The sequence below is a fragment of the Sceloporus undulatus genome, chromosome 2, assembly GCF_019175285.1.
Source record: "Sceloporus undulatus isolate JIND9_A2432 ecotype Alabama chromosome 2, SceUnd_v1.1, whole genome shotgun sequence".
NCBI classification, from domain to species: Eukaryota; Metazoa; Chordata; class Lepidosauria; order Squamata; family Phrynosomatidae; genus Sceloporus; species Sceloporus undulatus.
Genome location: NC_056523.1, coordinates 16,798,511 through 16,813,380, shown reverse-complemented (window position 1 = coordinate 16,813,380; position 14,870 = coordinate 16,798,511). Strand labels below are relative to the sequence as shown.

Sequence of the window (14,870 nt, the reverse complement as noted above, 5' to 3'; positions counted from 1 at the left end):
TAGCATCACACTCATTCTCCAAGATTTCTCAAGTGGTTCGGCAAATATGTCAGTAAATTCTTTCAGCACCCTGGAATGCAGTTCATTTGGCCTTGCAGACTTGAACTCATTTAGATTAACTAGGTGATTTCTGACTAACTCCTTATCAATCATGATATACAATATGGGTGTATGCTGGTGCATGGAAGCCCACAGTTCTCTTTTGGTATGCTTTTTTGGCGGGGGTGGGTGGGGGCTGAAGCAAAAGAGCTATTGCATTGTTCTGCTTTTTGTGAAGTCAAAGGCTTTCACCATTCCGCTTTTTCATTGAGACCACTAGACCTCAGTCTAAGAAGATCGTGGCCCCAGAACCCAAACCTCTCCCATCTATACCCTCTACAGTGCCATTTGTTCATTTCTAGTATCTTAATTTCTCTGTGTAGCCTGCTATCTTTCACTAGTAGAAGTAATGGAAATACCATCTGTGCCTCTAACTCATTCAGCTTCCTGCCCAAAGTTTCATAGTCAGAGGTGATCTGCTCAAAGGTGTTGTTGGCAGTGTCACTGGTGCCCACATGAATAAGAAGAAAGGGGCACTAATCCATGTTCTTTATGAGTTTTTGCCAGTTGTCAGTGACATCCTGAATATGTGTGCCAGGAAGATGACACATTTCCCAATTCAAGATGTCAGGCTGGCACACTGGTGCTTCTGTACCCCTGAGCTATAAATCCTGAACCACTAGGATCTTTCTCTTATTATTATTGCTGTTGGCTGTTACTTTGACTCCTTCCTTGGCATGCAGTATCTCTTGTTGCTGGTTTCCTGGTTGGCATCTTCACTGATGCTATCTGCATAAAAACATAGAAAGTTAATGCTTAGTTGGAGAGTTTCTGAATAACTTCAGTATTCACTGTTCCTGGCAGTGACTGTCTTCCAGGGTGTTTTTTCACTGTTATGAGCCTCTTCATTTTCCTTGGTAGTTTCTTCCTGTAGGTGCTGTAGGATCACTGTTCCCTGTGTTCTGTCTAAGAAGCCCTCACGTTCTCAACATATACCTGTAGTGCACCAACCTTCTCTTCAAAAAGAGCTATCAATTAGTACTTGCTGCAGGTGTGGTTAGTAATGTCTTCTGGCAAGAAGAGAAACGTGCATGCCTTTCAGCCAACAGCTATGGATCCTTCTGCCTCCATCACTGCAATTATTTATCTCCTGCCTTGCTGTAATATCAGCAAAGGCTGATGAAGAAAAGTATGGAGATGAGCAGCTACTCTCCCAGAGCTTTGCGTCTTTCAATTATATTTCAGTCATTTCTAGAAAATTGTCCAGTCTGGGAGTTTGGCAGATATATTGCTCCCATTACACAGTGGCATCACTAGGGTGTGTATCATCAGGGGTGGCATCAGTGGACTGCCCCACCCCCTTTCCCCCTGCTGGTCCACCCAGACCTGGCAAGACCCAGGTGGCTGGATAGGGAGATGGCCAAGCAAGGCAGCAGACTGCCCACTCTCTCTTCCCTCCTGGTGGCTGCCTTCCAAGACTTCAATAGACCTGGGCATTGGGCAGGTAGGTGGGCAAGGCAGTGCACTCCCATCCCTCCTACTGCCCTGTTGAGATGGAAAGGAAGACAAGACAATACTCTACAATAGAGCATCCTCCCCTCTTTTGCAGAGGCACCTGGGCTGGTGACAGTGAGGGAATAAGACAAACAATGAGTGACCACCCACTGGATGTTTACCTCCCCCTGAGTCCACATACACTGCATCCCTACCTCCACCCCATGATGCCCCTGCCACTATGTTTTGTATATTATACAAGTATCTTACAATTTGAGCTAATTCTCCCACCTGACTGGCATCACTGCTGCACAAGAGGCCATCTCAAAATTTCATGCAGAAAGTGACCTGAAAAGGCTTTGTTTTATGCATGGCAAAAAGAATTGAAAAGCTTAACTGGAGAATGTGGGCATTGATCCCACTACCTCTCGCATGCTAAGCGAGCGCTCTACCACTTGAGCTAATTCCCCACTGACCAGACATTTATGGCCTGTGCTGATGATAACCAAACACTACAGTATCAACCAAAATATCTCTGCATCAGTACTGCGTCACAGAACCCTGAATATGGAACAATCCAAGATGCTACACAGAAAGTGGTCTGAAAAGGCTTTGTTTTATGCATGGCAAAAAGAATTGAAAAGTTTAACTGGAGAATGTGGGCATCGATCCCACTACCTCTCGCATGCTAAGCGAGCGCTCTACCACTTGAGCTAATTCCCCACTGGTTAGATACTTGTGAGCTACACTGATGATAGCCATACAATGCAGTCTCCATCAAAATATCTCTGTGCCAATAGTGCTTCACAGTACCCTGAAAATGGGACAATCCAATATGCCATGGAGAAAGTGACCTTAAAAGGCTTTGTTCGATGCATGGCAAAAGGAAGCGTAGTATTTGTCTTGAAAGTGCTAAACTCTACCACTTGAACTAATTTCCCACTAGTCAGATCCACATAAGTGGGGCCTTTGAGTGAAATCCAAGTCTGCCATCAGACTCATAGACCATCTTCAGGAGATTACATTATCTGAAAGATAATGATGGATGCAGCCTGGTGCAGGATCACTGGGATGAGCTTTGCTACTTCTACCCACATGACTTAGACATTGAGTGAAATCCTGTTGATGCCACTGCAAATAACTGTGTGGGCACAAGTGGTACTGACAGGGGGGGAGTCTCTCAAAGAGTATTCCGTGGCATGGCCCTTCCATTTCCCAGTTTTGGTTTCTTGTTCAGGTGATAAAAATATACTATGGGCCTAAGCTTTAAAGCCAATAGGGTTGGATACTGAATTCAGCATGTTAGGTGGATCCTAAAAAGATTGTGCCCTCTGCTGCCACATAATCCTTGGTGCCTGGTTGCCCCAAATCAGTGGTGGTGAATCCACTCCAAGTTTTAATTTGAAATTTGTAATCGCTTTGCAGACTGCTAAATTCTATCCTCAACTATTTCTCCATCATTTCTCAGATGAAAATCTAGAGGAGTTCAACAATCCAGTTGACACAAAAGCCATCAGCTGCTATTTCACCGAATACCAGTTAGTGGTGTTTGCCTTCCCTTAACTCAGCAGTCACAAAGTAGTCTTGTGCAGGATCATGAGGATGACAACAAGGATAACCTTTCCTAACCAGTGTGCCTGCGTGTTCACGGATAGATATGTATGGCCCCAGGATCCCCACTAACACCCATGTTGTTACCTTGGAGGCTAAAAGGATTGAGAACCCCTGTCTTTGGCAAGCAGACCTTGCCTAAAGAAAAGAATATCACTTCGTGGAGCTTTTCTACCCAGAGACCTCAGCACTGAATCTAAAAGTCTGAGCAATCTGGAATTAGTTCAAGTGATAAAGCACTTGCTTGGTATTCTCAGTTGGCAAGCTAAAATCTTTTTATACAGATAAGCTTTTAAAACAGAAGGTTTTTTTTTAAAAGTAAGGGGTGCTGTATTGTTTTAACTGAACTGTTTAAAGAAGCCATATTGACTCCCAAATATTTCAAGTTTCTTTTTATTTTACAGCCAGATTTGCTTTCTATCTTTCCTTCTTCCAATTTTGTCAGATTTTTCGTTATGATCCAGGTTCTGTCTTTATTTATTTTAAATCCCGTATATGTACCGAAAAAAATGTTATTACAGCCATAACATGTTCCATGGTTTCTACAGGATCATCGAAGATGACAAATATGTCATCTGTGAAAATTTTCAGTTTATATTCATGCCCTTTATATTTAGTACCTTTTATCTTTGCATTTGCTCTTATTTTGTTAGCCAAAATTTCTATTACAAGAATTAAGAGAATCTTGAATCCCACTTTGGGAGCAAGGCAGGATATAAATCCAATAAATAAATAAATATTTAAATATTTAAATCTCTTAAACTGTATTTTATTCCTTTTACTGAATGTGAGTTGTTTGAAGACTATACATAGATTAATTCAGTTTTCTTACTTTTTATAACTTTTTATTGTATTGTTCTTTTAAATTGTGAGCCATTTTGAGTCCCAATCTTGGGGGAAATATAGGGGGATGATGATGATGATGATGATGATGATGATGATGATGATGATGATGATGGATCAATGCCCACATTTCCACCCACTGCTGTTCCTTCAGTATGCATATTCAGGTAATTTTTCTCATCTGGGTCTGTCCTTTCCTTGCAATATTGCAAGGCCATGCTGCCAAGGGCATTTGATGATTGAGCACAGATGGTAGAGAATTTTTTTGCTCATGGTATGAAAGATAGTGCAGTTGAAACAAAATCTTCTCCAGTGATCCCATCAGCAACCCTATACCCTATTTTTCCATAGATATAGAAAACTGTATCCCAGAAGCATTGTGCATGGCAATGCCTGTTTCCCACTTTCTTAGTATAATGTGGGGTCAGACTATCAAGGAACTGGGGAATTAGCTCAAATGGTAGAGCGCTTGCTTTGCATGCAAGAGGTAGTGGGATCAATGCCCACATTCTCCAGCCAAATTTTTATTATTTTCTTTTTGCTATGCATCGAGCGAAAGCTCCTTAGGCCATTTTCTTAGTGACATGTTGGGTATTTCTCTTTCTATGAATGTTATAAGGTAGCAACACTATGGGCTCGTTCCCTGTATTATTTAAAGTGATTTGCTGATTGGATTATATGTCCCTCATTCCCACGTGAAACCAGTTATGAACCGACTGCATTCAGTTTCAATCACGATGAAGTGAGGCAAATGCAAAAGAACCACTCTTTCTAAAAAAGGATTATTTGACAGTTCTTTTTAAAAGAATCGATTCCGAAGCATGTTCAACACTGTACATGGAAGGAAGGGACTAATGGCCGAGGGGGCTGGCAGAGGGGTGTTTAACATACCACCTCAATTTTGGGGGGAAATCCTCCCAAATGGTGTGCTGGACACACTCAGGGAGGAGCCTGGATTGCTGTGGGGAAGCCATACCACCAGCCTCAGCCTTTTTCTCTGGCAGGAAGCCCAACTCCCTCCCAGGTCTGTCCTCCTCCTTTCCCAGGATTGGTCCTACATTTCCATTTGGAGCAGGACTAAGAAGGTTGCATCACTGATGACACGTAGATGATTGACATGCATTTTGAAGTGGCACAAATCTAGTGGGAATGACAATCATGGCCAAAAAAAGACTCAAATACATGAAAAAATGGGAAGAGTAAATGACACTTCGACTGGAATCAATTCACTGATCTGGAGCGAAAGTGAATCACAAACTGGTTTAAATGTAAGTGGGAATGAGCCCTCTGAAGCTGGGGAGTTAGTTCAGATGGTTGAACACACATTTTTCAAGTGACTGGTAACAAAATACACCTGCATGCCTCCTAAACTCATTTCCTTAGGCATATCTTAGATCTGCTCCTTTCTATGAATATTATGGGATAGCAACACAATGCAGCCATTGAGTTAGCTCAAGTAGTAAAGTACTAACTTTACATGAGGGAGGTAGTAGGATTAATGTTCACATTCTCCAGCCAAGTCTCTATTCCCATTATTTCCATGCATACAAAAAACTTCCTTCAGGTCAGTGTTTTGCTATATATAGAATAAGACATCTCCCTGTGATTTCTTCTTTAACAACATGATGTGGCAGCTAAAAAAGCCAATGCAATTCTCCTTTGGTCCAAACTCACCTGGAATATTGTGTACAGTTCTGGGCACCACAATTCAAGAAGGATATTGACAAACTGGAGGATGTCCAGCGGAGGGTGAACACAATGGTGAAAGATCTGGAAACCAGGCCCTGTGAGGGGTGGCTCCTTAGCCAGGAGAAGAGAAGGTTAAGAGGTGACATGATAACCATGTTTAAACGTTTGAAAAGGTGTCATCTGCTTCCCATCAAGAGATTATTGGACCAATTCCTAGATTCTCCATTTATGCCTCTGAAACTCCTATGACTTATGGGTTTGGCCCAGTAGCTGGAGGAACTGTAAGTAAGGCTGCTCTTACTAGATGAGTTCAGGAAGAGAGGGAGAACTAGAGAGGAGCTGCTATTCCCAGAGATATGAATTAGGAAATTTTAACCTTGAATAAGGTAGTAGAATTTTGAATTATGCATTTAGGAAGGAACAACATTTTCTTATAGTGGAATTTCTATTATGTATTTACACCTACATTTTATTGTTTATTTAAGGCTTTTCGGTTCAATTCCAAGGCTGTTATAATGCTGTGCAGCATATGTAGAAGTGTCCTATAATCTAGCGCTTCACTGGCACCTCATAGATTGCATAAAACTTTTGGGAGAGTTGATATGTCTTCAACTGCTATATCATCTGTTGTATTGTTCAGAAAAAATGGGACTGAAATTGTGATTGTATTTGCAATATTCATTTATAATTGCTCCATAGAACTCAGAAAGATATTGGAAGTTATATCTAAATATCTTGGAAGCCTGACTAGGTTGGTATCCCCACAATCCCACTCATTCTTTCTCAGGATGAGGTAAGAGAATAGATAATGCATAGAGGAATTAGCTCAAGTGCTAGAGAGCTTGCTTTGCCTACAAGAGAACTGATGCTTGCATTCCCCTGCCATTCTTTTCCTTTCTTCCTTTTGCTATGTGAGTATATGTGCCTTCAAGTTGCCTGTCAACTTATGGCAACCCCATGAATTTCACAGAGTTTTCTTAGGCAAGGAAGACTCAGAAGTGGTTTTACCAGTTCCTTCCTCTGAAATATAGCCTACAACACCTGGTATTTCTTTGCAGTCTCCCATCAAAGTATTATCCAGGGCTAACCCTGCTTAATTTCCAAGATCAGACATCATCAAGCAATATTGTAATTTCTAGTAAGTAATATCTGTCTTCTCATTATATGGCCGAAGTACAACAATCTTAGTTTAACCATCTTGGCTTCTAGGGAGAGTTCAGGCTTGAATTCTTCTAGGATTTGTGTATTTCTTTTTTGCAGTCTCTGGTATCCATAGAACTCTCTTCCAAAACATCTTTCAAATGAGTTGATTCTCTTCTTTTCTTCACTGTCCAGCTTTCACAATCATACATAGTCACGACCTATATGTGTATGTGACTTCAACTCACCTGTCGAACTATGGAGATCCTATAAATTTCATTGGGTTTTCTAAGCAAGGGATGCTTGGAGTTGGTTCTGCTAATTTCTTCCTCCTTTTGCTATGCATACAGTTAAATGTCCTCAGTGGGATGTCTTTGGTCTGCTCCTTTCTATATGAATGTTGCAGGATAGCAACAGCATACACCTGAGGAATTAGTTCAAATGGTAAAGTGCAGTCTCCCCTGTACTTTGTTCCAACCAAACTATGCAGAAATGTGCTAATTTTTAACTGGAAGAATGTCAATAGAAATGCCATACAGAAAAAGAAATAGCAGAACTGATATGTTTCCACAAACTCCAGTCCATTAACAGTGGGCTGAATAGAGATAATGGTTTACTAGCACACTACACACATTATAACACTAGCTATCCCCTCAGCCTCATGTGGGATCTTTTAGCCAGTTCATCACATTTCCTTTCTGTTTCCCAGAAAGGAGTTTATCACACAGGAGGCAAAGTGCCCAAATCCTATGGATAAACAGAGTTTAAATCCCATGAATATCTTGCAAAAGCGGGTTCGTTTTCAGACACATCAGGTTAATTCAGCATTATCCCAACATTATGTCATGCATAAAGTGGCAAAATCACACTGCTCTTTACTTTCTGGAAAATCCCAAAAGTAAAAAGCTGTGCGATCTTGCCACTTTATTCATGGGTTAATGACAGAATGATGCGGAATTAGCCTGATGTTGTATGAAAATAATCCTGCTTTAGCAGGATATTTTCAGATTTAAAGCCCATTTATCCACAGAATTTGGGTGCTTCCCTCCCATGTGATAAACTTGTGTATTCCAGTACTCATTCATATGGTTATCTACTCACCTTGGCTTTAGGCAACATCTTTCTCCTGTCTTTATCCCCCAATGGCCATGATTAAAACTGAACTTCTGACCTTATGTCCACACCCACAAGGTTTTGCATTTCTACTGACATGTTCACACATAGCCTGCTTGTAGAGGTCTGTCCCTGGACTCTCCACCCGATGCATTTGAGGAAGTAGACTCAAGTCTACACAAACCCATGCTAAAGTTTCTTTTTAAGTGGCTTTGGGCCACTCACATTATTTCAGTCTAATCTTACCTCACAGGGTTGTTGAAAAGGTACAGTGATTGTGTATGTCTTTGAAAAAAGAAAGAAAATTATGTATGCAGCCCTAAATTTGTGTTTTACTGTTATTTCTGAAAAGAATTTTTTTTTAAACACCCCGTTTTTAAAAAATGTCATGAAGGTATCTATTGTAGTGTAGGTTCAAACAGGAACAATCTATGATCATGTGTATTGGGAGCAGCTTAAGCTGGGATCTTTTCTTAGAGAATTAAGTAAGAATCTAGAACACAGCATGCCTTTGTTTTCATCACTGAAATGTTGGGAGGTATGAGAAATCAGCACACTTTGGCAGCCTACTGGATGTTACATATGGCTAATTTTGTGTAGAGATAATGAGCCTCGCCCTTGTTAATGAACATTTTAGTAAATATTGACTCTGTTGTAATGGGTAGAACTGTGACTCATCTTGTAGTGACTGTGAATGTGACTGGGAAGAAACCAAACCTCATGAATACAGGAGTAGACCATTGCAGCCTGAGATCAGATTCAATTCTTCTTTGACTTCTCCCTCCACAGTTTCTGGTGACTGGATGGGCACTGCCCAGCACAAATGCAGGCAGGTGGCTCATAGTAATCAGCTGGTGGCATGGGATGTACCCTGGAAAAGGCAGACACCATTATCAAATTGGCAAGATAATCTATGACAACTCAACATAACTTCAGCACAACATGTTGGGTGACACCTGGCTTGAAACAGTACATGTGGAAGGGATCTAGGAATCTTACTTGATCACAAGCTGAACATGAAGAAACAGTGTGATGTGAAATCTTTAAAGAAAACTCAGATTCTAGTCTGCATCAATAGGAGTATAGTGTCTTGATTGAGAGAAGTAATACTGTTAGCCCTCTGTATCCAGAGATTCTTTATCTACAGATTCAACCATCCATGATTTTAAAATATTCTAAAAAACTTAAAATTCCCCCATGCAAACCTTGATTTAGATTGTTTATATAAGGAACACTGTATTACTACACCATTGTATTTAATAGGAACATCCATAGATTTTGATATCTACTAGGATGGGGTGGTGGTCTTGGAACCAAACCACAGCAGATACCAAGGGCCCACTGTAGTACCACTCCATTCTGCTTTGGTCAGACCTCATCTAAAATAATTTGTCCATTTCTTGGCACCACGATTTATGACAAGTATTGACAAGCTGGAGCATGTCCAGAGAAGGGCAACCAAAAATGGTGAAAGATCTGAAAATCATGCCTTATGAGGAGTAGATTAAGGAACTGTTTAGCTTGGAGAGAAAAAAGACTAAGAGGTAAGATGGTGGTGATGTTTAAATTTTTGAAAAGGTGTCATATTGAAAATGGAATCAGGTAGTTTTCTATTGCTCAAGAGACTAGGGCATGTGTCAGGTTCTCTGTTAGGTCAGTTCCCTTCTTGCAAATTAGACAACTCCAGGACTTTGTCAAACAAGACAGATTAATTGAAAAAAAGGAAAAAAGAATATAGCAGGCACTCTGTGACTTGTATTGATGGATCTAACATTGCAGTTCAAGCCGTAAGCATTGACCAATAGTGGCTATTTTTAGAATTTGGAGGTGGGAACCTAAATGAACTGTATAAATTATTAATAAGCATTTATACAGTTCATTTAGGTTCCCACCTCCAAATTCTAAAAATAGCCACTATTGGTCAATTTATTTCAAAAGTTCCCACACAGTCAACTTTCTCACCAGAATGTTGTTTATAGTAGTATTTCACAATTAATTAAACTTATATATTTATCTATATTACATATCACAGTCTAGCATTAATTCTCTCATTAACTTCATCAAATAATTAACAACCTTCATTAAACCATCCCCCCATCATATAGGTTTATCACACTTCACTATTGGCACAATTGGCTTCTCTTAATATATTCAGTTATACATTTCATCCATTTATTCAAAAGGCACTTCTAATACAGGTTTGTTCTAGTACATTGTCATCATTGGCTTTATAACAATCAGACAAAATAAATAACATTTTTATAACATTTATATAATATCCAAACCAACCCCCCCCCCAAAAAAAACTCCAACTAATTGGTGGCACAGTGATTAAATGCCTGTACTGCAGCCACTCACTCAAAACCATAAGGTTGCGAGTTCAATACCAGCGAAAGGGTTCAAGCTCAACTCAGGCTTGCATCCTTCTGAGGAGGTCGCTAAAATGAGTACCCAGATTGTGGGGGTAATTAGCTTACAGGTGTAAACTGCTTAGACACTGTTAGTTCAGTATGAAGCGAAATATAAATGAAGCTGTTTGAAACAATAGATCATGGCAGCAGAATCCATAGCACTCATCAAATAACTCAACAAACTAATCCTTAACCATAACAGTCTATGTCTCACCTATGTTATAATCATCTATCCATAAATCTTATCTATTAAGTGCGATGCGGCAGCTAACAAGGCCAATGCGATTTTAGGCTGCATCAATAGAAGTATAGTGTCTAGATCAAGAGAAGTAATAGTGCCACTGTATTCTGCTCTGGTCAGGCCCCACCTAGAATATTGTGTCCAGTTCTGGGCACCACAATTCAGAAAGGACATTGAGAAACTGGAGCGTGTCCAAAGGAGGGCGACTAAAATGGTGAAAGGTCTGGAAGCCATGCCCTATGAGGATCGACTCAGGGAACTGGGGATGTTTAGCCTGGAGAAGGTTAAGAGGTGATATGATAGCCCTGTTTAAATATTTGAAGGGATGTCATATTGAGGAGGGAGCAAGCTTGTTTTCTGCTGCTCCAGAGACTAGGGCCCGGAGCAATGGATGCAAGCTACAGGAAAAGAGATTCCACCTCAACATTAGGAGGAATTTCCTGACAGCAAGGGCTGTTCGACAGTGGAATGCACTCCCTCGGAGGGTGATAGAGTCTCCTTCCTTGGAGGTCTTCAAACGGAGGCTGGATGGCCATCTGTCGGGGATGCTTTGATCTGGATTTCCTGCATGGCAGGGGGTTGGACTGGATGGCCCTTGCGGTCTCTTCCAACTCTATGATTCTATGATTCTATGATTCTATTAAACTCTTTCCATAGTCCATCACTCATGGCTTGGCATAAAACAGTCCTGAGCAGGCTAGTTGTCCCAGAGTTGTTCTAAGGCCAACCATATCCAACATTTCCTTTGACTCTTCCATTCAGCCTTTGGCTGCAATGTCCATCAATAAAATCACAGTATAACACAAACTTTGATCAAACAAAATCCAAACATCCCCCCCCCCGGGTTCTATAAAATGGCAGGATCAATAGGAGTTAGTGTATCCTGACAACATGGAGTAATGGATTCAAACTACTGGAAAAGAGATTCCTCCTATGTTCCTGAGAGTAAGAGCTGTTTTGACAGTCCGTCAGAGTGTGGTGGACTCTCTGTCTTTGGCGTCCAAAACTTTAGAGGTTTTTAAACAGAGACAGGATGGCCATCTGTCGGGGGTGCTTTAATGGTGTCTTCCTGCCTAGTAGAGGGTTGGACTGGATGGCCCTTGGGGTGTCTTCCAACCCTATGATTCTATAAATAGGTAAGATTACACTGTGTGTGGTAAAATGCAATCAGGAAATAACAATTTAAAATTAAGGTGGAGCTGTCTGTATTACAGGGATGAAGAAATATTATTTACTGCTGCTGTGTTTAAGCTGCTTATCCCCAGAAGTTTCTGGCTTGTTCCATTAACGCTAATTACTTTCCTGAGGCATGGAGTTCCCTTCTAATCCTGGTTATGGGTTTCGGTATTTGAAATACATCCTTTGAATTCAAACTTCTAAACCAAATCCAAACAGCCTGACCTCTAAAGTGTTGGAAGGTTTTTAATTATTTGTGAAACCATGATACTTTTAATTAATTGCATCAAAGGAAAATTTGCAAAAGAAATTTCCATCAGTGGAAGGAACATTAAACTCCTGTTTGCTACCATTGAAATTTGCATTCTACGTTCCTTAAGGCTGGAAGCCTGTCTATTTCACTTACATTGCTCTGTCAAAAGTTATGAATGCCAATACAGAGTGAGTCTCCTTTATCCAGAATTCCAAAATACTCCAAAAAGCTTTTTTCATAGGAGGCTGAGATAGAGATCTCTTTGCGTTCTGGTGGTTCAGTGTACATAACCTTTGTTTTATGCACAAAATGATTTCAAATATGGCGTAAAATGAATTTTGTGTTTAGACCTGGGTTCCATCTCTAAGGTATCTCATTATGTACACGTATGCAAATACAGGTATTCCAAAATAAACATTTAAAAATCTGAAATCCAAAGCACTTTTGGCCCTAACCATTTTAGATCAGCAAGATCTAAAAAAAAGAGGTGGCAGCCATAACTAAGCATTAAATGGTGGAATATACAGGATGTGAGCTCAAAAATCAAGCATTCCAAAACCTGGTACAGACGGCCAAATTGTCTCACATTTAGTTCTTATTACATTTTGTTTTGTGTGATGGTGATTAAATCTTGTTTTTCTATCTTAGTGTAAAGAAATTTGAAATTTTGTATACATTCTATTTTAAAAAATGAACTGAAATATAACTCTTATCCATCCTTACCTTCAGTCCTGTGAAATATCCCGGTTTAAAGACAGTGTCTCTGTTTTGATTGTCAAGTAGGGCTATAATGGAAACTCACAATTTTTTTGATCATTATCAAGAAAGAGTGTTTCAGTCCATTGAAACAGCCCACCTAGAAAATAGTTGACCTTTGAGATTTTTCATAATTCAGAGCTTTTCCCCTTTCCTTTTCCTTTTCTTTTTTCTTTTGCTTAAAAAGGGGGGGGGTCTGCAAAACAAACAAAACCCAAACCCTCAGAGTTTCTGATTCTTAAAAAAGTGAGATCTACAAAACATTATAATTTGGTCACAGGACACAGTGCAAAATCCACTTTTTTCCATGGACAAATTTTAATATCAATGTAGCAAATTTTTGGCAACCTTTTGTTTGTGAAAAATTCATTTGTCCAAAATAATTTTTCACAAAAATGTTCTAAAGTTTGAAAAGTCATCAATAATGTTCCAGGAGTTCCACCCAGCAGAAACAACTCTCTTCTCCTTGAAATTTCTCAATCTTTCACACAAGAATGAAGTAAGAATTTACATTCCATCCATCAAAACCCATCCTTCCGCCATGTAAAATAGTGTGCCTTTGAGTGGCACATTTGCAGCAAATGTGTCCTCCAAGCAAGGGACCCCCATCTAAGCAGGAGACAGCCATCTGCTGTTTGTTCAGACATTACACAGAATGTCAGGGAGAAACTGGGAAATGATAGAATATATATGGCAGTGATCTTCAAAATGGAGCACGGAGCACTATCAGGATTCAGATCTCATCTGCACTGCAGAAATAATGCAGTTTGACACCACTTTAACTGGCATGACGCAATGCTATGGAGTTTTGGGATTTGTAGTCTAGTGAGCTATTTAGCCTTCTCTGTTGGAGAGCTCTGCTACCACAACAAATAACAAATCCCAGGCTTCCATAGCACTGAGCCATGGTAGTTAAAGCCAAGTCAAACTGCATTATTTCTGCAGTTCAGATGAGGCATTGGTGTGCTTGATACCAGCTCTTCCTGAATGACTCTGGGAAACAGATTGGTATGAAGAAATATGTCCATTCAAGGCATGAGGGTGTGCTGATTACACCCATGAAGAAAACAAATGAACAAACGTGCCTGTGTTTTCCTTTGTGAAATTAACGGAAGGCATGATGTGCCAAAGACATGCTGTCAGTGAACATAAACGTCATGGTTTCTCCCTGATCCTCCATGGATAGGAGGTTGCCTCTTGGAAAAAATAATCTCTTTCACTCACATATACACAGGGTGTGGATAGTGTAGTATGCATGCAGAAGATTATAAGAGTTTTGTAACCTGTAGGGTGTCACACCAAGTTCCTGTAAACTCCCATGTTTATTAGGATGGGGGTGGATAAGGGAGGACCCCAGGCATGGGAGCCACATGGGATGATCTGCACGTTGGAACAGACCCCGGGCCCTTTCAGACTACACAATTTTAATACTATGATTCAACTGTCACTGCCAACTTCCTATGGAATTCTGGAGTTTGTAGCTTGGTAGGGAACTAGGGCTGTCTGTTTGAGAATTCTAAATACCCCTCCCTCAACTGCAAATTCCAAGAGTCCACATAATGTTGCTATGGCAGTTACCACAGACTAATAGTGTTATAACTATGTCTTGTAAAAGGACCCACTTTCTATCACATATCTGAGCCCACTGTATGTCAATGTGTGTAGTGTTAGGAAGGATCGAATTAAGGGAATTTTAATTAGCCGAGAGATGGCCCTAACAACACCACGTGCCGGAATCGGGTCCCAATAGTGTATACCACAGGTCGCCAGCAAGCCCCAAGAGGAAGAGACGCTGATACCAACTAGGTCCAATTAAAACGGTAACGTTTATTAAAGCAGAGGGGAAACCACACAGCAAAAGGGGTACACACACACACACACACACACATTCAATGCTACAGCAGAGGAGGGGTGAGTTCGGGAGATAGGTTTGAGAAATAGAGGCACCACTAGGGAATACTACCTTAGAAGCATTCTCCGGAAAGTCTGATGAAGCTTGGTTGGACAGTGATTCATGGCCGCAGGAGCGGGGGAAGAGGGCAGCGGGAGCTAGGATCAGAGTTCAACCTGGTGTGGACCAGCTTGCAACACTAGCACTAGCACA

At 40.6% G+C, this 14,870-nt stretch overlaps 3 non-coding genes across 3 annotated transcripts; 1 reads left to right on the top strand and 2 right to left on the bottom strand.

Annotated features, from left to right (window-relative positions):
* Window positions 1-1,930: 1,930 nt before the first annotated feature.
* On the bottom strand, window positions 1,931-2,003 carry TRNAA-AGC. The gene has a single exon. It is a non-coding gene; the product is annotated as a tRNA-Ala (tRNA).
* A 180-nt stretch (window positions 2,004-2,183) lies between these two features.
* Window positions 2,184-2,256, bottom strand: TRNAA-AGC. The gene has a single exon. It is a non-coding gene; the product is annotated as a tRNA-Ala (tRNA).
* Window positions 2,257-4,429: 2,173 nt separating this feature from the next.
* On the top strand, window positions 4,430-4,502 carry TRNAA-UGC. The gene has a single exon. It is a non-coding gene; the product is annotated as a tRNA-Ala (tRNA).
* The last annotated feature ends 10,368 nt before the right edge of the window (window positions 4,503-14,870 follow it).